Source organism: Muntiacus reevesi, chromosome 2 (genome assembly GCF_963930625.1).
Source record: "Muntiacus reevesi chromosome 2, mMunRee1.1, whole genome shotgun sequence".
Taxonomy (NCBI): Eukaryota; Metazoa; Chordata; class Mammalia; order Artiodactyla; family Cervidae; genus Muntiacus; species Muntiacus reevesi.
In genome coordinates this window covers 11,286,551-11,307,854 of record NC_089250.1, presented here as the reverse complement: position 1 = coordinate 11,307,854, position 21,304 = coordinate 11,286,551, and the positions used below count along the sequence as shown (strand labels likewise).

The following is a 21,304-nucleotide window of genomic DNA, read 5'->3' as shown; positions in this document are numbered from 1 at the left end:
TTCACTGTCCCAGCACCTTCCTTTTCTGTCTGCAAAGTCTCCACATCTTGAGTGGAGCCTCTGCTATGCTCCCATCCCTCTGGGGTCCCTCTCCCAAGGTCCCTGTCAAGGCCAGGTCCTTGAGGTCCCCCACAAGGCCAGGCTTTACCTTGGACTTCAGAGAATTCATTCTGAGGCTCCTTCGCGCTCTCGGCTTCTTCATCAGACTTGAGACTCTGGAAAAACAGAAAGAGAAGGATGTCAGCCACGATTAACTCGCAGGGGGAGGTTCCCCCCCGTGGATGTCCTTTCTGACACGAAGGCCCAAAGCCTCCCACGGTGCACAGATCAAGGAGTCTCAGTGAGGGCCCTGGAGGCATCCATCACGAGCCAGCCAAGTTGTGCAGGGTGAGCCTTGGTCCAAGTGCTGGACGCGGGTGACTGTGGCTGTGGCACACCTGCTTTTTCTGCCCTCAGCCGAATAACCTTTCCTCCTCCTGCAGGGCCAGGGGAGGGTGGTGAAGAGGGGATCCTCCAAGGCCCCCGTTTCTGAAGGAGGATGTTCCGTGGCCAGAACTGCCCTGCAGACAGGGAGACCCAGAGACACCTAAAGACCGAATGTAGGTCCCCAAATAGCCCCTCTTCCAGTGATGAGATGCCCTCTCCCATCCTCCTGTGTCATGTCATGTGAGCAGTGACTGGGGGAGGTGCCCAGGGGGGTCCACCCACCTCCACGCTTTCCAAGGACACGGAGCATCAGAGCTGGCTCCTCACACTGGGTCTCATCGGCTGCTCCAGTAAACCTGGGGCTCCACCTGCAGCGCCACAGGGCTCGGGCTGGCTCTGACGGCTGGACCACGTAGAGCCGCTCACGTCCTTTGAGGGCACAGCCCGGGAGACAACTGGAAAGAAAATGGGAGGTGTGTGGGGCTCTTTAAAATACAGACTCTGGGCCCACTTGTGCTTACGAAGATGCAGATTCAGAGATGCGAAGTGGCTCTCGGGGACAGACAGCGAAAACACCAGAAGAACACAGGGAAGGGCCAACGTGGGGCTGGGGTTGAGACAGCTAGGCTGGGAGACAGGATTTTCCGTCCTAAACTCTTGGTGTTGCTTCACTGTTTCCAAGCAAAATATGCTATTGCTATGTGATAGAAAACTAATCTTAAAATCTAGCTTTTTACACAAAGAAATAACCTTCCAATAATCCAAGTGCTCTAGAGACCAGAAGGTCATTTCCCACCCACTTGACCCCACCTCACCACAGTACCCCACCTGGACAGGACACAGAGGCAAGGACCTCAGCACAGCCAGGCAGGCTCAGACTCGCATGGGTCGAAAGCCGGGGGCAGAGGCAGGTGCGGACTTCGACAAGGGATCCATGAGGCTCCCTCAAGCCCTAACACACCCCTGCACTTCCTTCTTCCCTCCTTACCTGCCCACATCTGCGGACCAATGGGGACTCCGCAGGCAGCGAGGAAACGACTCTGCCTCTGCAGGATCTGAGTGGCCAGAGAGACTGGGGAGTGGGGGTGCAGCCTGGGCTGTAACCAGGAGAGAACGCGGGTTCGAAGGGAAGCACCCAGAGGGGGTCAGCTGGAGAGAAAGGCAAAGGGTCCCAGGAAGCAAGGCCAGTCCAAGAAAACAGACCGTTTCACACAGGTGGGTCATGGTCCCAGGGATTAACTACCACCTCGTCTCTCTCCTCCTCACCGGAAACTGGCCCGCAGCCCCTGACCTTGAGAGCATCAGAGGAGGAGGCTGGGTCCAACCAGGCCTCCAGGAGAAACAGTGATGCCAGCAATGCACAGAAACTGAGGACAAGGAAGGAGTCTTGGGAGGAAGATGCCAAGTTCCATGTGACAGAGGACATCTAGGGCAGGATGACCATGTTCCCGGACCCTGTGAGGTTATCATGGGCAGGGTCCGGCCCTGTACACTCTCCCCATGTCGGAATTCCTGGGGCTGCTGGAGAACAGGGGGTGTTCCCACTGACAGGGAGCAAACGGAAGGCTTGAGCACCCCAGGAAGGGAGCAGGGGCCTGCATGCAGGCTCCGCACCTGCTCTGGTTTGTCTCCACACAGGCTGTGGCTGGTTTCTGAGCGGGGAGCAGCGGGAAGAGAAAGGCCATGTCAGGTGGGAGTGGGCAACGGGGACACACTCGGGAAACCAGGTGCGTCTGACAGCATGCGGACCTCCGTCTGGGGCTTAGCAACTCGCCTAGCACCACGTCTACGCCCTTGACCTGAATGGGCTCCTGCCTCTCCTCTCCCAAGATCCCCTGGTCTGCGTCTGGAGGCCCACCTGCCCTTGAAATGGTACCCCTTTCTTCACCGTTTCCGCTGCTCAGCACTTTCCTCAGAGCAATGAGATGCCCAGAAATCACACACATTAGACCAATTCATAAATGTTCTCCCAAAGTGTCACGATCTCCCTCCACCAGGGGGAAATGCATCTCCAGGAACGTGTCCATGCGACAAATCAGGCCAGGAGGGGGCAGCGTCTCACCACCCACAGGGCACAGAGCTGTGGCCTCTCAGTGGGAACCTCTGGGGGTCACGGCCAGTCCCCAGCCGCTGCCCAGACGGCCGGCAGGCCACAAGGTCAACCGAGTCTTGTGCCTCCTGTGTGTGCACATTTATTCATAGGAGCAGAATGCTCTCAGCATGCTGAGAGGCATAGCCAAGACATTAAACAAGTAAAAACAAACAAACAACAACAACTTTTTTGGTTACATGTTCTGTGATGGCCTTCACTGAAGGAGGAGAACGACTGAGAAGCAGAATGTTCTTCAAAACCCCAGCCCCAGGGTGCCACACACATTCCCGGGGCATCAAAGCACATGTTTCCAATTGTGGCATGAGTCGCTGGGAAGGACCAGCAGGCAGATTAGAAAGCCGGAGAGAGGGATGCTGTGGATTCGCCGGGGAGGCAGGGATGAAGCCCATGGGGGAGACCGCGAGGGTGGTCCGCATGGGAAGCACACGGCCCCGGAGGGCGGGGGCAGGGCTCCCTGGGCTCTCACAACAGGGGCCGCCCGTGAGCACCAGCCCTGGCTGAGCCTCCTCAGGCAGGCCTATGACTGACCCCCCCACTGACTGGGTAATTGAGGAAAGTCTGAAAATTGAAAGAAGACAAAAACAACACAAAACAAAACGGGGGTTGGCAGAGAAAAGCACCAGTCATGAAGAGGACACAAGTTGAGGACTCACAGGAGTTCCAGCACAGAAAAGGGAGCGATGACACGGGCGTGGCCTTTCTCAGGCACCTTCATGCCCAGGGTCACACGATCACACCCCAAGTCGGGAAAGCCAAGTGGCCTTCTTCTCACCTCAGGGAAGAGAAACCTGAGACAAAGCAACCAATAACCAGGCCCTTCACATCCCAGGGCTGCCGCTGACAAGCTGGCTCCTCACCCTGGTTAGACTCCTCCCCCGGTCAGACTCCACCCCCTTATCAGACTCCACCCCTGTTCTGACTCCGCCCCCGTATCAGACTCCTGCCCCATCAGCCTCCTCTCCCCCAGGTCAGGGCTCCCACGTGGCTCCAGCAGGGGGCTGTGCGACACCAGATTTCAGCCCCAGGGGAGGCCACAAGTGCTTCCCCAAGGGCCTAGCTCCAGACGAGAAAACCTCACCTGAGTAATGGGAAGGATCAGCCACAGGATTTCAGGGGTGGGGGGTGCTCGGGGGCTCACTGGAATCTACATGAAAGGTACATAAGCCCCAAACCTCCCAATGGCACCCGCTGCCCCAGTCATGCACCTGCTCCTGACGAAAGACCCTCCCGGGGTGTGGGAGCCGACCAGGGGCCTGAGTGGGGCAGATGCCTCGAACTCCTGCACCGTGGGGGAGGAAGGGACCCGCTGGCCACTGCACTCTCCCTCCCAGCACTCCTCAGATGCAACCTCGACGGGTCATCCAGCCAGAGCACGGCAGGCGCTGCCAGCCAAAGAGTTGGCCCATCTTCTAAGGAGCACATCCGCCATCACCTTCCCGGTGGACCCACAGGCCACACCTCCAAGCGGGCCTCCCTCCAGAATTCTCCCTCCACCTCCTGACAAGTATCAAAGCCCCTCTTCACTTGTTTTGCAATATTGCCTTTGTTCCAAGGGTCCCACTGGAAACCACGATTTTAACAAGTGCCAGGAGCACAGAGCACTATTGTCTTAGACAGGCGGAGGGCTGCCTCAGCTGGTGGCATCCTGCTTGCTCCACCAGCCTCCCAGCCTGGCCAGCACCTTACACCTGCACTGCCCTTGGGATGATCAAATTCTCCCACCTCTCCACACCCACTTTATCTTGTCTACACCCTTCACTGGAAGTTCAGCACTAGATAGGACTTGAGAGTATTTGTGAGATTCTGACTTAAATATGAATTTGGTCTTCCTCCCATCCATTGCACAGCTTCTAAAACCCTCAAATTTCCTAAGTGATGAGAAGCAACCACACCCAAGTTTATGCTGATAAGGTGACTTTGAGAACCACACCTTGAGATGGGCTGGTTGCCAGGGAAACGAAGGATGGGATTCGAGGTTGGAACTTTCAGCCCTACCCCTGACCTCTAGAGAGCTCAAAGGCTGGATGTTGAATTCAATCACTGATGCCCCATCACTGGATCAGTCATGACTGTGGAACGAAACCTCCATAAACCCCAAAAGGACGGCATTCAGAGACCTTCTGGGTTGGTGAACACGAGGAGACCGGGGAAGAGTGAGCCCTGGAGAGGGCGTGGGGCCTCTGAGCCTCTGCCCACAACCCATGCATCTCTCACCCTGAGTTACAGCCTTTGCAATAAACTGCTGATCCAGTAATGGGTTTCCCTGAGCTGCTCTAGCAAATTAATTGAACCTGAGGAGGCCGTGGGCCCCTCCGATCTTTAGCAGTGAGGTCAGAAGCAAAGGAGACAAGCTGGACTTGAGACTGCTCTTTGAAGGCATTGCTGTCTTAGCCTGTGGGGTCTGCAGCTCTGTCCAGGGGGATGATGTCAGAATGGAGGTGAACTGCAGAACTCCCAGCTGGTGTTGCAAAATGGCCTGGTGGGAGGGAAACTACACAGAGCTAGTGACCCGAAGTGCCAGGGTATTCAGAGGACTTTGTGCAGTGCAGTCAAAAACACAAGAGTTTTCCCCTTGCAGTACCATTTCACAAATAAGGAAGCCAAAGAATAAAAAAAACCCAGGTGCTGCAGTTCATGGTCCCAGTCCATGCAGCTGGGGATCATAGACCTGCTGCATTGTTCAGGTACAACATCATATTCCAGAAGACACAGAATCACGGAAGGAGACGTAAAGAAGGCCAAAAAGGCCTCTTACCTGACTCCAAAGACCCAATGTCTTCATCTGAGGAGGCAAGGCCAGCCTGTGATGACAACAGAGTCACAAAACCGTCCTTAAATTCCTCGAAGTTAACCTGTGAATTTGAAAAAAGCGGTCAACACTGCTTTCGACAGGCCACAAACATAACACATTGGCCTTTGGGGTTTTCTCAGATGGAAGATTCTTATGTTGCCTTCGGCACTGAAGACATTTATTTTTTCAAATATTTACTTAAGGTTTTAAAAACCTGAAGGTATAGTGAGGCAATTAAGAGTGAATCATAAGCTCTTCACCGAAAAACACTATTAACAACTCCATAAAAGTAAATTAGATAAGATAGTTAGAAAACAGTGCAGAAAAGAGATGTCTGATGACCACAAACATTAGCACATAAAGAAATATCCATGCCTTCACTACCCACCAAGAAAGAGAACATGCCAGCACCTAGGCTAGTCCTCCACCAAGGTTCCTTTCCTGATTAAATCCCCCACCCCTACACTGGGGGGAAAAAAAAGCTCTGAACAGTCACACATATGTCCTAAGGGTTTCTCTGGAGTACACGAAGCTAAGAATGGGATTGCTGGCTCACAGAATATACATTTATATCCTCTTTGCAAATTGAATCTTTTGTCACTAAACAATGCTGAGCCTCTAGAGTTCACTAATATTTTTCCCCGAGACTAGCTTTCTTATGGAGCTTAAAAGTTTCATTATCAACCAGTTTTACCCTCGCAGGGACAACACAAAGCACGTCAGATAATTCGTGTCTTTGTTATCATTTATATTAACTCCTCACAAGATATTTTTGTTTTACATAGCCAATGTTCATCTAGAATTATTCAAATATTTGCCACTTTGTTTTTCTTTTCTTCCTTCATTTCCTACCTTCTGCCTGGGATAGGCTTCCATCTATCTGAAATAGATCTTTGAGACTTACGTTTTGCTTAAATATGCTGGTGCTAAGCCCTTTTAGTGTGATTTTCTGAAATGTTTTCATTTCACTTTGATTCTTTCTTCAGCAAAAACATAATTTATTAAAAGAATATTGGAAATGATCCAGATGTACTTAAAGAAAATGGGTAAATAAACTGTGACTCAGTCAGACAATGAAAGACGACAACAGGGGAAACAAAGCACTGGCAGAGACAATGCCTGGACCCTGACCTGCACTCTCTGAATACAGACTGCAGACATGATACTGAGTAAGAGAACCAGAGTATGCACTGAGCATGTGCTGTGTGTATGTCCACCTGTAGGAAGTTCAGAAACAGACAAACAAATCTCTGCTGTTCTCATCAAGACAGTGGCAACTGCTGGAGCCAGAGGGACCCCAGGGGCACCTGAGGAGGGATGCAGGATGCTGGGGCCCAGGGCCGCTTGCAATGCATGTTCACTGAGCTGCACACTTCCCAACTCTTTTCTCTGCCTGTGCTTCACCTGACCTCACACAGAAAGAAATCAACGCAGGAGATACTTGTAGGTCAAAATGTCACCAGTATGTGCTAGAGAAGCAGGCCTGGGGCTCTAGTTCCAAGCATGCTTCCCACACCTGGCACAGAACTTGAATGAGCACATTTCTACTGCTGCCTCTGAGCACGAAATGCAGCTGTTGGCTGTGGAACGTCTCTGTCTGGGTTATACACTATCAGAGTTGAAGGTGGACTACTTATAAGTGTGTTTATCTTCTGGCTCCCCACCTAGCATGTGGTCTCACGGCTGACACATTGTAAATACTCAACAAAGGTCTACTGGATGTGCTGGTCTCTATATCCTTCAAAACTGAGCAGAATTCACCTTCTCAAAGGGACATTCTTTCACCTTTTTTCTTTAAAAAAAAATCTATTTATTTATTTTTGGCTCTGCTGGGTCTTCGTTGCTGCAGGCTTTCTCTATTTGTGGCGAGTGGGGACTACTCTTCCTTGTGCTATATGGACTGACCATTCTAGTAGCCCTCACTGGAAGGTGGGCGTGAATTTGCTAAACTGCTAGTATAACAATGTCTGAAACTTCTTTGTTACGATGATGCATCAATTTCATCAGGTGGATCTATTCTTGTTTTTCAATCACAAGTCATATCCAACTTTTTGTGACCCCATGGACTGCAACACACCAGGCATCCCCTGTCCCTCACCATCTCCCTGAGTTTTCCAAAGTTCATGTAATATCGGTGATGCCATCCAACCATCTCATTCTCTGTTGTCCTCTTCTCCTCCCTACCCTTAATCTTTCCCAGCATCAGAGTCTTTTCCAATGAGTTGGCTCTTCCCATCAGTGGCCAGAGTACTGGAGCTTCAGCTTCAACATCAGTCCTTCCAATGAATATTCCAGGTTGACTGCCTTTAGGATTGACTGGTTTTATCTCCTTTTCACTCAAAAATCTTCTCCAGCACCACAATTCAAAACCATCAATTCTTTGGCACTTAGCCTTCTTTATGATCCAACTCTTACATCCGTATATGACTGCTGGAAAAACCACTGCTTTGACTATATGGACCTTAACTAATCTCATATTGAAAAGCCTGTGTCCAGACTTTTGCCATGTGGATCAATACTAGAAAGAACATTCTTGCATAGCTTTCATTTCAGAGATATTCTATTGCTTTCATTTTACCTTCCTAGCTTCTAGGTGTGCTCTAGCACATAATAAGTGCTCAAAAATACTTGTTGAGGGACTTCCCTGGTAGTCCAGTGGCTAAGACTCCAAGCTCCCAATGCAGGGGACCCAGCTCCACTGCTGGTCGGGGAACGAGATCTCACACGCTGCATCTAAGAGTTCGAATGCCCCAACTAAAGATCCCTCATGTCGTAGAGAAGACTGCTGCAACTAAATAAGTAAATATTAAAAAACAACAACAAAAAAAAAACCTTGACTATGTGGGAGCAGAATGAAATGGCCATTTTGTTTGATTCAATCTCAGATTTTTGTTTCATTGATAATACTTATCAGCTTTCCTTTGAGCCATCAAACAGGAGGGGATTTGGGAATTCTCTGGTGGTCCAGTGGCTAGGACTCTGCACTCTCACAGCCAAGAGCCCAGCTTAAATCCCTGGTTGGGGAACTAAGATCCCACAAGCTGTGTAGTGTTACCGAAAATCAAAAACAGGAGGGAATCTGATGGCTCAGTGTGCTGCTGTTTTATCTGATAGCATGGACTGTGTTTCTGTGTCCTCTCCCATCACAGCTCACAAAAGGACAAAGGGCCAGGATAAAAAACATCAAGGAAACCAGATAACCTGTTCATGATGTTTTAACCAGTGTTGATTCTCACAAATGTGCCTTTTGCTCACCTAACCCTCGAGTACAATTCCAGGTGATATCAAGAAGGGCTAGGACATGAGCGATCAAAATCACACCCGATTTTTTTTTCCTTCTGGCCACACCACGCATGGCATTGGCATCTTAGTTCACCAGCCAGGGATGGAACAAGTTCCCCCTGCACTGGAAGCATGGCGTCTTAACCACTGGACCACGAGGGGAGTTCCCACACCCGGGTCTGAAGTCCATAAAGAAAAAGCAGTAGAGGGAAAGTCAGAGGAAAGCCGGCTGGGGCGGGTGTGTGAGGCAGAGCCCTCCTCGCCCCAGGAGCAGCTCTGCTGGCAGCACGGGCCACGCGGGCTCTGGGGGAAGTAACAGGAGGCAGACGCACCTCGAAGCTCCCCGGGGCTAGCAGGGAGGGGTTTTAGGTGGCTCTTCATTTGCTTCTGTCCAAGAACCAATTCAGGAATCTTTCCAGGCCAGTTTTTTTTCTCATTCAAATTGAGACCACTTTTATTGAATTCTGTGGGGGGAAATACTCTTCCATCAAAGGTAAGATGACCAACACAACTATAGGCACTGCTTGTTTGTTTCCAGTTTGTTTTTTTGTGTGTTTTTCCCCAGACTGTGGGATCTTAATTTCCAACCGAGGGACTGAACAGGGCCCCTGGCAGTGAAAGCCCACTAGGGACTTCCCAGGCACTGTTTTAAATGAATGCGTGCACCTCCCTGGGGTCTAGTGGTTAAGAATCCGCCGCCACGTTCAAGTCATGTTCAAATGGAGGAAGAACTCTGAAGTCGAATGTTAAGATGGAGAACAACACATCTGTGATTTTCTTCAAACTTTCCATTTAAGGAAAAGACAGAAAGGTGAGAAAATTTACACACAAGAAACAGTGTCCCAGCAAGTTTCAATTCTGAAGATGTCTAGCCAGAGGGATTCTCTCCTAAGTGTGAGTTTCCGAACTATATCCCCTAGACGGGGAAGGTCCCACAGGGGTCACTGCAGGGATGGGGAACAGAGAAGTTCCTAATTCTACAAAAGAAGTCACAAAGGCCATGTCCTTCTGACTGAGCCCACAGTCCTAGGCCAGCTACTTTCTCAGATTAAGAAAAAAACACATAGATTTTTAACTATAACATAGACAAAATGAACATGTAAAACCTTGTTATACACTTGATTAATGCTTGTGGTGTGACATGACTTTCGAAATAAATTATGTGTTTTAAATGCACGAACAAGAATAAATCAATATCAAATTCCTATTTGTCGCAGTCGATACAGCTAATTTAGAAAGCATACATATTTTTTAAACACAGGACAGGGAACTTGAAGGAGAGAATCTTTAGTTGAATCAAGCAGGCCAAACGTGAAGAGATTCAGCCTTAAAAAGATGTTCAGTTCCTCTAGATAAAACCTGGCTTGCTAAAATGACTCAGCAATGAATTATCCACATTTTGGGTTATTGAGGGCAAAATTTAAAACACACAACAGATCTCTCTTTACTGTTTAGCATACTTCTATCCAGACTCTCATCATTAGTTGGTATATACAAAAAGCATGAGTGTAAACTCAACTATAATCTAAATGCGGTCAGAAGTTGCAGTTGAACTTCATTTCCTCAGCCTGAAGTTTCAAGGGGAGCACTTATACTCCTACCCTCCTCATGAGAAGCAAGATTTACCTAACGGGCGAGTTTGGGAGAAGGAACTAAGAAGTGCTTGCCTGGTTCCAAATCTCTTCTTTGAAAAGAATAATGTGCGCACAGCACCATGAACTTGGGTCTGTGGTAGGCAGCCCGCCCCTGGGATTATACCTGTGTGATAATCATCACACACATTGATGATTATCAAGCCTTCGCTTCCTCCTCTTAGGCCTGTGCGGGCAAGTCTCTGACTTGAGATGAAGTGTTTGGAGGCCCGCTGTGACTGCACAGCTAAAGTAAGTCCTCCAGGTTCATGGCTCTCAAGTACTAAGACCCAATGTAGCTCCAGTGCTGTCGAAGAAACCTTAGATTGCTCTATGGGGACAAGAAGCCAAATGGGAAAACAGGTTGAAATTGCATTTAACAAGGGTTGCTTTTCTCTGCATCACCAACATCATGGAAACACCATCAAAACCATAAACTCGTGTGCACTGACTGAAATGGACATTTTAATCACAATGATTTCACAATGAAAACTAGCTGCAATTTAAAGACTTCCCTTCATTGCTATCTCAGGCATCATTCATCCAGGTGATGTCAAGACAGACAAAACTGAGCTTCATTTATGAGTTTTAAATATTCGATTTAACTACAAACTTAGAAACATTCTACAAATGCTCAGCAAGATATGTTTTAGAAATTTAAACCAAAATTCTGTAAGTAAAACAGCAACTAAAGTTGTACTCTTGTACAAGAAAAAAACAAAAAATGTTAACCTAAAACCAGAAATTAATCTTTTGATTATGTATCACAAGTTTGTTTAACTCATAAAAAGGATTTATCTAGGATTCCTTCAAATAAAAAACACCCATATGTGGTTAGTGTTTAGATGCCAGTCACTTATACTTAGGGGTAGAAAAACTGTGGTGGAAGCAGCAGAGCCTGGAAATGATTATGAACCACTGCCAAAGTGAAATCAATTAGAAAGTAAATCAAACATCTGAAAGTACACTTTCGGTTAGTAGACAATAAGCTTTCATTTCTAAAGTAGAATTTCAGTGTAGATTTTTAAGAAATGTAAGAATTAAAGATGTATCTCTTAAAAACAAGATCTAGCGCAAAAAAATCATTAAATGTCTCATTGATTATCACAGTTGATTATGGTTTTACTTAGTGTGCATAACTCAAAAAAAAACAACTCAGAAGTTTACCAAGTTAAAAATAAGGATCATTTATATCAGAAATTTGAAACCCAGTAAAAAAAAATAGAAAAGAACTAACCTTGGTCAAGTAAGTCTCCACGCTGTCATTTTAATGGTGTGGAATTGAGGTAGAAAATCCTACGTTTGCTCCTGAATTAAGATTTGCATTGAACCCTGAAGTAGGATTGAAATTTCCAACAGAACAGGGCTCCAGGACTGGCGTGCTGCTATGATTGCTGAGTAAAGAAAGATCTGTTCTGCTGTTTCTGCACCTCACGTTTCGTGCTGATCTCTGCCAGCCTCTCATTAGTCCTGGGGAAGAAGGAAAGCACTGATGTCATTCATGCTTCCCTAATACTTGAGCTTGTAAGTTGCCATAATTTCCATTACCCTGTGTGAACACTGAAAGCAGAGCAGACCTGCTGGGAACAGTGACAGCTCTGACCTTGTTCTAAAGAAGCACACGTGTGTCTGGGGCTCCTCAGGTGACAAGTCACAGCTGGGAGAGGAGAGAAAGGGCATCAGAGGGAAAGGGAGGTGGGCTCACAGCGACACCTGCTGCCTCTGGGACACGCCTGCCGCCAGCAAACAGCTCAGGGATGAAGAAACACACCTCCCACAAAGCCACGTTCAAGTGCTTCCTCTCACCACCCTTGTACATACGTGTCACTCATGACCTCGGAGAAATTTAGCACTTGGCTCTGAGGAATCACCTCAAGCCACAATCTCAAGGGGAGGATGAGAAAGTCAGTGGGTGAGACTGAAGAGAGCTAAAACAGCCCCAGGAACAAGGACAAGTATCCCCTGCTTTTCCAAAGTTCACCTTACTTTACTTCACTTCTACGATGGGCCTGTGTCAGCACCTCTTTCTGATGGTTCAAAATCAATCAATCAATAAAGACCCAAAGACAAATTCTGGTCTCATATTTAAAATGCCAAAATTCTAAACAGCGTTCAGTGTACGTTTTAGAGGGAGAGGCATGACACTCCCCATGCAGGGAGAGCGGCCCCACCAAGCTCCTTTCCAGGAAGCCACACCCCAGCATCAAGTCCCACAGCCCTGAACCCTCTCTGGGAGCCCCTGTGCTTCCCTTGTGTATGCTTATTTTGGGCATCGACTAGCAGAACGTGCCCTAGGTCCCTGCTCCTTTGCTGTATGCTCTCTGGGCTTATGAAAGGCGTCCTAGGAGGGCTCTGCTTTCAGAGGCGGGGAAGCCTGGACTCCGCACTGCAGGTGGGATCTGCCCTTTCCAGCCTCCATACAACCCCTCAGTCAGGTCACCATGCCAGCGTCAGCCACTCTGTGAATTACCCTGCCTTTCACCCCTGTGTGAATGTTCCCTGATTTCACAAGCATGCTTTTACTTAGTGTAGGAAAACTTACCAGGATATCTTATCACTCATTTTTCTTAGGGTGCCCTCTAGCAGTGATTATCTAGTTAGTTCTCACTTCCTACTAATATCAGGAACTGGCTCTATAAAAATTAGGCTTCAGACACAAATTAATGGACTAAATATATTTTCTGTGATTCTGGCTTTTGACTTACTTGTCTAGTTTCTTTTCCAAGGACTTTCTAACTTTTAGTTCCTCTAGGTAGTGTTGCTTATATTTTTCCAACTCTGCTTTATTAGAATCTTGAAAAGTCTTCCTCTTGGATAGTTCAGATCCCAAATCTTTAATTCTGAGTTCCATCTGACTTCTTATGGAAGCAACATGCTCCTCTTGGGACTGCTGTCAATTTTCTTCAGATGCTGCTTGTATCTAAGTCAAATTTAAAAAGATACTTTTGTTAATGATTATAACCTGAATAATATTTGTTCCATTTAGTTTTGAATCAGTAATTCAGACAGCGATTTTAAATGCGAAAATAAGAAAATTGGAACTTGAAAATAATCATCGTCAATGTGACATGAATTAAATCTGAATTATAAAATTAATGTGGACTCAATGTTATAGTAGTTATAGTAGTCTCCTGCATTGCAGGTGGATTCTTTACCAACTGGGCGATCAGGAAAGCCCCTATTAAAACATCACTAAAGCAAACTGCTGTTGTCACAAGCCCATATATTTATCACTACCCCCCCACCCCCACTCCATGCTTTCCTGTCTCTTGAAATGTTCCCTGCAGATCAACTTGACAATCCAAACACGGTAATACTTTCAAGTTTCAAGAACTATCTTTTCAAGGCCCAAGGGGTAAAACAGCACAATTCAGCCTCTTTCTCTCTGATCCTCTCGAGCACTTTTACACATACATGCACAGGTACCAAAGAAACATACACTTGTTGGGAGACTGGGACTCACACACGCCACACTACGCACGATTGTTTCTAAAATAGATAACTAACGAGGACCAACTCTATAGCACAGGGAACTCAACATTCTGTAACAGCCCATGTGGAAAAAGTGTTTTTATAAAGAGCGGATATACATATATACACGTAAGTGATTCACTTTGCTGCACCCCTGACACTAACACAATGTTGTAAACCAACTGTACTCTCTAAACTTCTTCTCCTGAGAAGAACGGAAGGAACACACACAAACATTTGGCTAGACTGACCTGGCATTATGCAGTCATTTTTAGATAAAAGTCACTTCGGACTTTTAGGGTACGAATATCAGGATATTGTCACTGTCTTCAAATTAAAAACAATAAGCAGCCCGGTGGCGGCAGGACGCACGCACCGGCCAAGCCCACCGCTGGAGCCTCCTAGGTTTCTAAGCCGCCCCCCTCCCCCGGACCCAGGCGGAGGGGGCCGGGGTTCAACCGCCGACTGCCCGCCCTTCGGGCCAGATGGTGACCGCCTGCCCTCCCGGCTCCCAGGGCCCCATTTCCGGCTCACACGCCCCCTTCGCAGCAGGCCCGGCTCACTGCGCCCGGGGCGCCGGCCCGCGTGTCCCACTGACAGAGCCCCTTATCCGGCTCACACGCCCCCCGCCGCGCTCCCCAGGCCCCCGGCCCCGCGCCGGCCCCGCTCGCCGCTCACCAGCTGCCGGCTCACGCTCCCCGCTCACACGCACCCCGCTCCCCGCCGGCCCGGCTCCCGCTCGCACGCTGCCGGCTCACGCTCCCCGCTCACACGCACCCCTCTCCCCGCCCGCCCGGCTCCCGGTCGCACGTTGCAGGCTCACGCTCCCCGCTCACACGCACCCAGCTCCCCGCTCCCCGCCGGCCCGGCTCGGCGCTCACACGCTGCCGGCTCACGGTCCCAGCTCACACGCATCCCGCTCCCCGTTCCCCGCCGGCCCGGCTCCCGCTCACACGCTGCCGGTTCACGCTACCCGCTCACACGCATCCCTCTCCCCACCCCGCCGGCCCGGCTCCCGCTCACACGCTGCCGCTTCACGCTACCCGCTCACACGCACCCCTCTCCCCGCCCGCCCGGCTCCCGCTCGCACGTTGCCGGCTCACGCTCCCCGCTCACACGCACCCCGCTCCCCGCCGGCCCGGCTCGCCGCTCACACGCTGCCGGCTCACGCTCCCCGCTCATACGCACCCCTCTCCCCGCCGGCCCGGCTCCCGCTCGCACGTTGCCGGCTCACGCTCCCCGCTCACACGCACCTCGCTCCCCGCCGGCCCGGCTCCCGCTCACACGCTGCCGGCTCACGGTCCCAGCTCACACGCATCCCTCTCCCCGCTCCCCGCCGGCCCGGCTCCCGCTCGCACGCTGCCGGCTCACGCTCCCCGCTCACACGCACCCCCTCCCCACCCCCCGCCGACCCGGCTCCAGCTCACACGCACCCCTCCGGTCGCTCCCCGCCGGCCGGCTCGCCGCACACACGCCGCCCTCGCCCCAGTGCGCCGGGCCGCGCTCCCCGCTCTCACGACCCCCGACGCCTCACGCACTCCCCGGACGCACGCCCCCCGCGCAGGCGCACGGCCGGCTCGCCGCCCACACAACCCCCGCCCCCAGGCGCCGGCCGGTGCTCGCCGCTCACACGCCCCCCGAGCGCCGCCGACGCTCTCAGAGGCCCGGCCTAAGTTCTCCGCCTGGTGTCTGCGCCACGTTCTACGAGAGGCCGTGGAGCCGGCCCTGGACCGCCCCGCGCGACCGACGGAAAGCTGCCTGAGGCGGGGCGCCGTCAGGGCAGAGGCGAGCGGGCGCCTCCTGGGCCGCTGCTCTGGGGCTGCGCAGCCGCGAGCGGATGGCGGGTGTGCCTGTGGCTCCACTCCGTGGCTGTGGGCAGGTCGGTTTCGGCAGCTTCCCGCGCGCGCGGGCGTCGCCGCCACTTCCTCAGCGCCCCCCGCTGCCCCCCGTCCGCGAAGCCGCTGTGCGCGCGGGCTCCGGTGGGCGTCTCGCCCCGGTGACGCGCGGAGAGACCGGGAGACGGGCTGCTGGAGCTCAGGTGAGGGTTACACCGGGGAGGTGGGGACAGCGTAGCCCGGGAGTTAGGGCCGCGCCCTGAGGGCTGCGGTGAGGGTAGCCCCACCGGGGAGCCGGCCCTGCAAGCACCCTCCCCTCCCCGCCGGGGAAGGGCGGGCAGCAACCGGGCTCTGGAGCCTGAGGTTCGCTCTTCACTCACAAGGCATTTCAGAGAAGCCATGGGATTACTCTGTGTTTAGATAGCTGTCGCAGCGCTTATGGCTCACCTGGTCAAGAATCTGCCTGCAATGTGGGAGACCCGGATTCAATCCCTGGGTTGGGAAGATCCCCTGGAGAAGGGAAAGGGATGTTTTGAACATCCAAGAGCACTTGGTCTGACACTTGGGCCATTTAACAGATGGGAAGCTGAGCCGCTGGAATTACGCATCAGGTTAAAGGGCTTATCTGAACTTGACACTGTTGGAAGCAGAGCCCCAACTTGAATAGTTTTCTTTGGTTACAGTCTGTTATTCTTGCAACTTCAGGCAGTTACCTTATGTAAAAAGTGAGGAGCCCACAGAGGGAGGTTTCCTGGAGCCCTAGAACTCAGAGGGTTGTTGTTCAGTCCATAAGTCATGCCCCGGTCTTTATGGCCGCATGTACTGAGGCACGACACCAGGCTTTTCTGTTCTTCCCTGTCTCTCTGAGTTTGCTCAAATTCATGTCCATTGGGTCAGTGATGTCATCCAACCATCTCACCCTCTGTAGCCCCCTTCTCCTTCGTCATGTCGTGAATCTTTCCCAGCATCAGGGTCTTTTCCAATGAGTCAGGTCTTTACATCAGGTGGCCAAAGTATTGGAGCTTCAGCATCAGCATCAGTCCTTCCAAGGAATATTGAGGGTTGATTTCCTTTAGGATTGACTGGATTGATTTCCTTGCTGTCCAAGGGAGTCTCGAGAGTCTTCTCTAACACTACAGTTCAAAAGTATCAATTCTTCAGTGCTCAGCCTTCTTTATGGTCCAACTCTCATATCCGTACATGACTCCTGGAGAAACCATAGCTTTGACTATAGGGACTTTTGTCTGCAAAGTGATATCTCTGCTTTTTAAAATGCTCTCTAGACTTGTCATAGCTTTTCTTCCAAGGAGCCAGGGTCTTTAAATTTCATCGCTGCTGTCACCATCTGCAATGATTTAGGAGCCCAAGAAAATAAATTCAGCCACTATTTTCATTTTTTCCCCATCTATTTGCCATGAAGTGATGGGACCGGATACCATGATCTTAGTTTTTGAATGCTGAGTTTTAAGCCAGGTGTTTGAGAGGGGTGGAGGCTTTCCAATAAGTCCCCACTAGGGTGGGAAGACTAGATCACACGGGGAGAAAGGAGCGCAAAGGCGCAGACACTGCCCACAGGTGCTGGCTTTTCAGCCTGTGAGTCCAACTGTCTGTTTTGCCCAGACTTGAAGTGTTGGTGTCCCACTTTGGGAAGTGGCAGGGTGGAGGGGGGAAATCAGGGGTGAACTTACAAGTGTAAAGTCACTGGCTTTTCTGGGTCTTAGAGGGCGTCGGTGCACCTTTTCCTGCAGTCCTGGCTGCCTTTGGGGGCTGGCCACTGGGACAGCTGAGCTGGGTTAGACTAAGAATTGGTCTTGATCTGATTGACCCCTCACACCCTGGACCCACACATGCTTTCGAGAATCATGCCTCCGTGGCAGATGGTAGCTGGTTGAGAGCAGGTACTCTGCCGTTTTCATTCCAGAATCCCTCATGGTTAGGTGCTGTGTTTGGCAGATTGGAATGATGCCCTTTGTATCTGCAGAACTGATAACCGTTTGAGTCTTTAGGAAAATTATCTTGAGTTCCCAGGGGTTACAGCTGGAGGTGGGAGCACAAAATGATGCAATTCCCAGTGTAAATTTTAACAATTTAAGTCTTAAAAGTATAACTAAAAATTCAGATCTGGCAACTCGGTTGTATCTTTACAAGTTTATTTCATACTTGTCTTTTGTATACCTGCTGATCTCCTAATCGTGCAAGAGTTTCAGTTGTCCCTTAAAATAATACTTGTGATAAAAGGAATATTTAATTGAATTCTAGTAAATCAGACTTTTCCATGATATCTTTTTAACCATTTGGTGAAAGAGTAGGTACAAATCATGCTTTCATTTTTCATTAGAAATCATTTCATACATCCAAGCAGCATTAAATAGTATAATTTTGTAGTTATACCCATAGTGCTAAAGCATTTTTTTTTAATGGATCTAACAGTAGATGGGTTGTTTATCATTTTGTTTTGAAGTTTGTTGTTGTTGTTGGCTGTTGTTGTTATAGTGTTATTAGGGGGTTTTTTTTGGTAAAAATTTTAATTGAAATATAGTTTATTTGCAGTGTTTCAGGTGTAGGAGTTGCTTGTTCACAGACATTGTGTAGCATTTATGAATTTTATAATTCTCATGTTTTTATCCTTCCAAGGGAAGTTTTTTTAGAAATTTGCCAAAGTAGATAGCAGAAAAACTCCTTTGGCCTCTCTGTCTTCTGTCCTAGCAGTGTGTAGGTTTTTTCTTTTCCCTTTTGGTAGTAACCTTTTAAGATCATTTTCCAATAAATAACAAGTAATTTACATGCTTTTGTCATGTGTTATTACTTCTTTAGACTGTTGGTTTTTTGTCATTAGTTTTATTGTGGTATAATTTATGTACAACACAATACATATTTTACTAGAGTTTTGACAAATGTATACAATCCTTGTAACCAGCAACCCAACCAAGATGTCTGCCATCCCAAGGACTCCCTTTTCTCTTTTGCAGCACTGGCTACCTCCCACCTGCAGCTTGAGGCAGCCAAGGATTTTCTTTCCCCTACAGATTATATTTGTCTTTTTTTATTGTATTTCTGGAGTCAGCATGCCAGCAATTGCAAACTTTTCTGTACAGGGCCAGTTAGAAGCATACAGTGTGTACTCCTTTCTGTCTGACTTCTCAGTACAGTGTCTTTAAGATTATCCTCAATGACTGTGTTGATTGTGTATTTTGTTAGTAATTCATTCCTTTTTTTTTAATTGTGGTAAACAATACAAAACTTAAATGTTGCCATTTCTAACCATTCTTCTGTGTCCTCTTAGTGGCATTAATTATATTCGCATTGTTGTGCAACCATCACCTCTATTTCCAAAGTTTTTCATAACCCCAAATAAACTCTATAGCTTTTAAGCAGTAACTACCCACTTTTCTCCCCCCTCACCTGGTAGCCTCTAATCTACTTTGTTTCTATGAGTTTGCCCATTCTAGACATTTCAGATAAGTTGCATCATACCATATTTGTCCTTTTGTGTCTGGCTTATTTCACTAAGCAGTGTTTTCAAAGTTCATGTTGTTGTATGTATCAGCACTTTTGTTTTTTGACTTAGCAATATTCCATTGAATTGACATACTTTGTATGAACATAGGTTTTCACTTCTCTTGGGTGTATACCTAGAAGAGGAATTGCTGGATAACGTGGGAATTCGAAATTTGACTTTTTGTGGACCCACAAGGCTGTTTGCTATAGGGCTGTACCATTTTACATTCCTACCTGCATTGGACAAGGGTTCCAGTTTCTCCCCATCCTCTGCAACACTTGTCATCATAGCCATGTTAGTAGGTGTGGAAGGACTATTGGTTTTTCATAAGGTACATGAGCATAGAGTATTGCTACAAACTTGGTGGGTGAATGAGGGAGTGTAATTTTATATGTTCCAGGAGGATGGACGGAGGCAAATTCTGGAGGAGATGAAAGTTTTATGCGAGCAAACCCTACCTGATGTGTAAGTTGGTCAGTTGATATTCTAAAACAGTTTAAGAAATATGATATTGATGTCAGATCATCTTTACATTAATTTTTGGATATGTTTTCTTTTTTTTAATTCTCTGTGAGCCTGATCATACCCTAGCTATACAGAAGTAGAAGGATTTGTGTTAATGATTGTTATGTCTCCAGGGACCAGATAGATAGTGCTTGGCACATGGTAGGTGTTCAATAAATTTTCTCATTTGGTATGATTTGAACAGAATTAGGGTGGATCCAAGAGAGATGACACAAGAGCAAGTAAGAGACCTGACGAGTGAAGTGTCTTGTTTCCACTGCTTGTTTTCATCAGGTGAGGCCTTAGTGGGTTTAAAGGGAGAACAGACAGTTTGCAAATTTACCAGGAGTAGCAGCGACTTCCGAAAGCTTGAGTGAAGTGGGTTGGGAACTCGTGCTGCAGAACACTACAGCTTGGTATGTTAGAGGGTTCTGAAGTTGCGGACTGTTTATAGAGCCAAGCATGGGAGTGGGCACAGAGGAGAATTTGAGCTGAACAACAGACTTCAGAGGACCTGTGATTGGGTGAAGAATAAGACCCAAGACTACTGACTGCTGGAGGAAAAATGAGTTATTGAGAGCTCATCCTGGAGAGAAGTATGTCTGCAACTTGAGATTTCGTCCCTGGCCTTGTTTGGTAGTGTTTTCATCAGTTAGTTGGGCGCAGAAATCAGTAGCGTGCTGTTAGGGTGTGTGGAGGACACAGAACAGTGGGAACACTTTGCAGTGACTGTTTAAAGATAGATGCTGATGAACGAGGAACTGATGTGCAAGAGGTCTGCAGTAAATGTAAGGGAAATGGAAAGTCCTGCACTCAGGTTCCCAAGTTCTTCATTTGTTCATGCAACAGATATGCACTTAGCAGTTATGAGCTGATAAAGGGCTCAGGTGATTCAGTTGTAAACAGCAGAATCAAGAGGTTTGTCCCCGTGGCCCCCAACAGTGTCATACAGAAAGCACATGTTAAATGCAGGTAAAGCGGGTCAGAGTACGTGCCGTGAAGGAAAACACCACATTGGGGGAGAGAATCATGCACTGAAAACGTTGGTAGATTGAGAAATCTGGGAAATTCTCTCCGAGAAAGAGACTCTTCAGCTGGAACCTGAAGAAGCAGGTTTTAGCGAGGAAGTAACTGTGGGCAGAGGGCATTCTAGTTGCGGGAAACAGCATGTGCAAAGGCCCTGAGTCTTGAAAGAGGGTGACCTGCCCAGGGACCTGGGCATTCCCAAAGGCCAGCGTGGCTAGAACTTAGTGAGCAGGCCGAGGGCGACACCAGGGGAGATTTCTAAGCATGTGGGGCCGGTGGTGGCATGTTTGTGTTCTAAGGACCACCCTGGCGGCCATGTGGATAGTGGATGGTGGACTCGAGAGGGAGGATGGTGATCATGCAGGTGACAGGAGGGGTGAGCCAGACTAGGAGAAAGAAGAACAGTTTACACACCTGTTTAGGAGGTGACTGAAGAGGCATTGGTTCGGTAAGGGAATGATTGTCCTGTATTCATACCATGGGGAAATTCAGGATCCAAAATTCTGTGCCCTATCCTCCTGATTTGTTTCTGGGCAGGAGAGTCACAATGACCAGTTTCTGGTTAAAATTCTTTGTCAGAAGAAATCTATTCTTATTTTATTGCTCATGTGAAAATGTGACTTTTTTAAAGAAGTTCTTGTGTTCTTAATCAAGAACCTTGGTGTTAAGTTGGATATATTTTATTTGTGCTATTTCATTATAATCAAAAGAACATTGTAAGCAGTG

At 48.7% G+C, this 21,304-nt stretch overlaps 1 protein-coding gene and 1 long non-coding RNA gene across 3 annotated transcripts in view; both read right to left on the bottom strand.

Moving 5' to 3' along the window:
- LOC136157105 (ankyrin repeat domain-containing protein 26-like) overlaps positions 1-21,304 on the bottom strand; it is a 209,646-nt gene that overhangs the window by 91,089 nt on the left and 97,253 nt on the right. The window lies entirely within an intron of this gene.
- Positions 736-15,162, bottom strand: LOC136159114 (uncharacterized). 2 transcript variants are annotated; one of them, XR_010661408.1, is made up of 5 exons: positions 15,148-15,162; positions 12,949-13,163; positions 11,481-11,713; positions 5,295-5,391; positions 747-881 (listed from the first exon to the last, which is right to left on the bottom strand). It is a non-coding gene; the product is annotated as an uncharacterized lncRNA (long non-coding RNA). The 2 variants fall into 2 exon arrangements; XR_010661407.1 differs by lacking the exon at positions 15,148-15,162 and having other exon boundaries at positions 736-881; positions 12,949-13,461.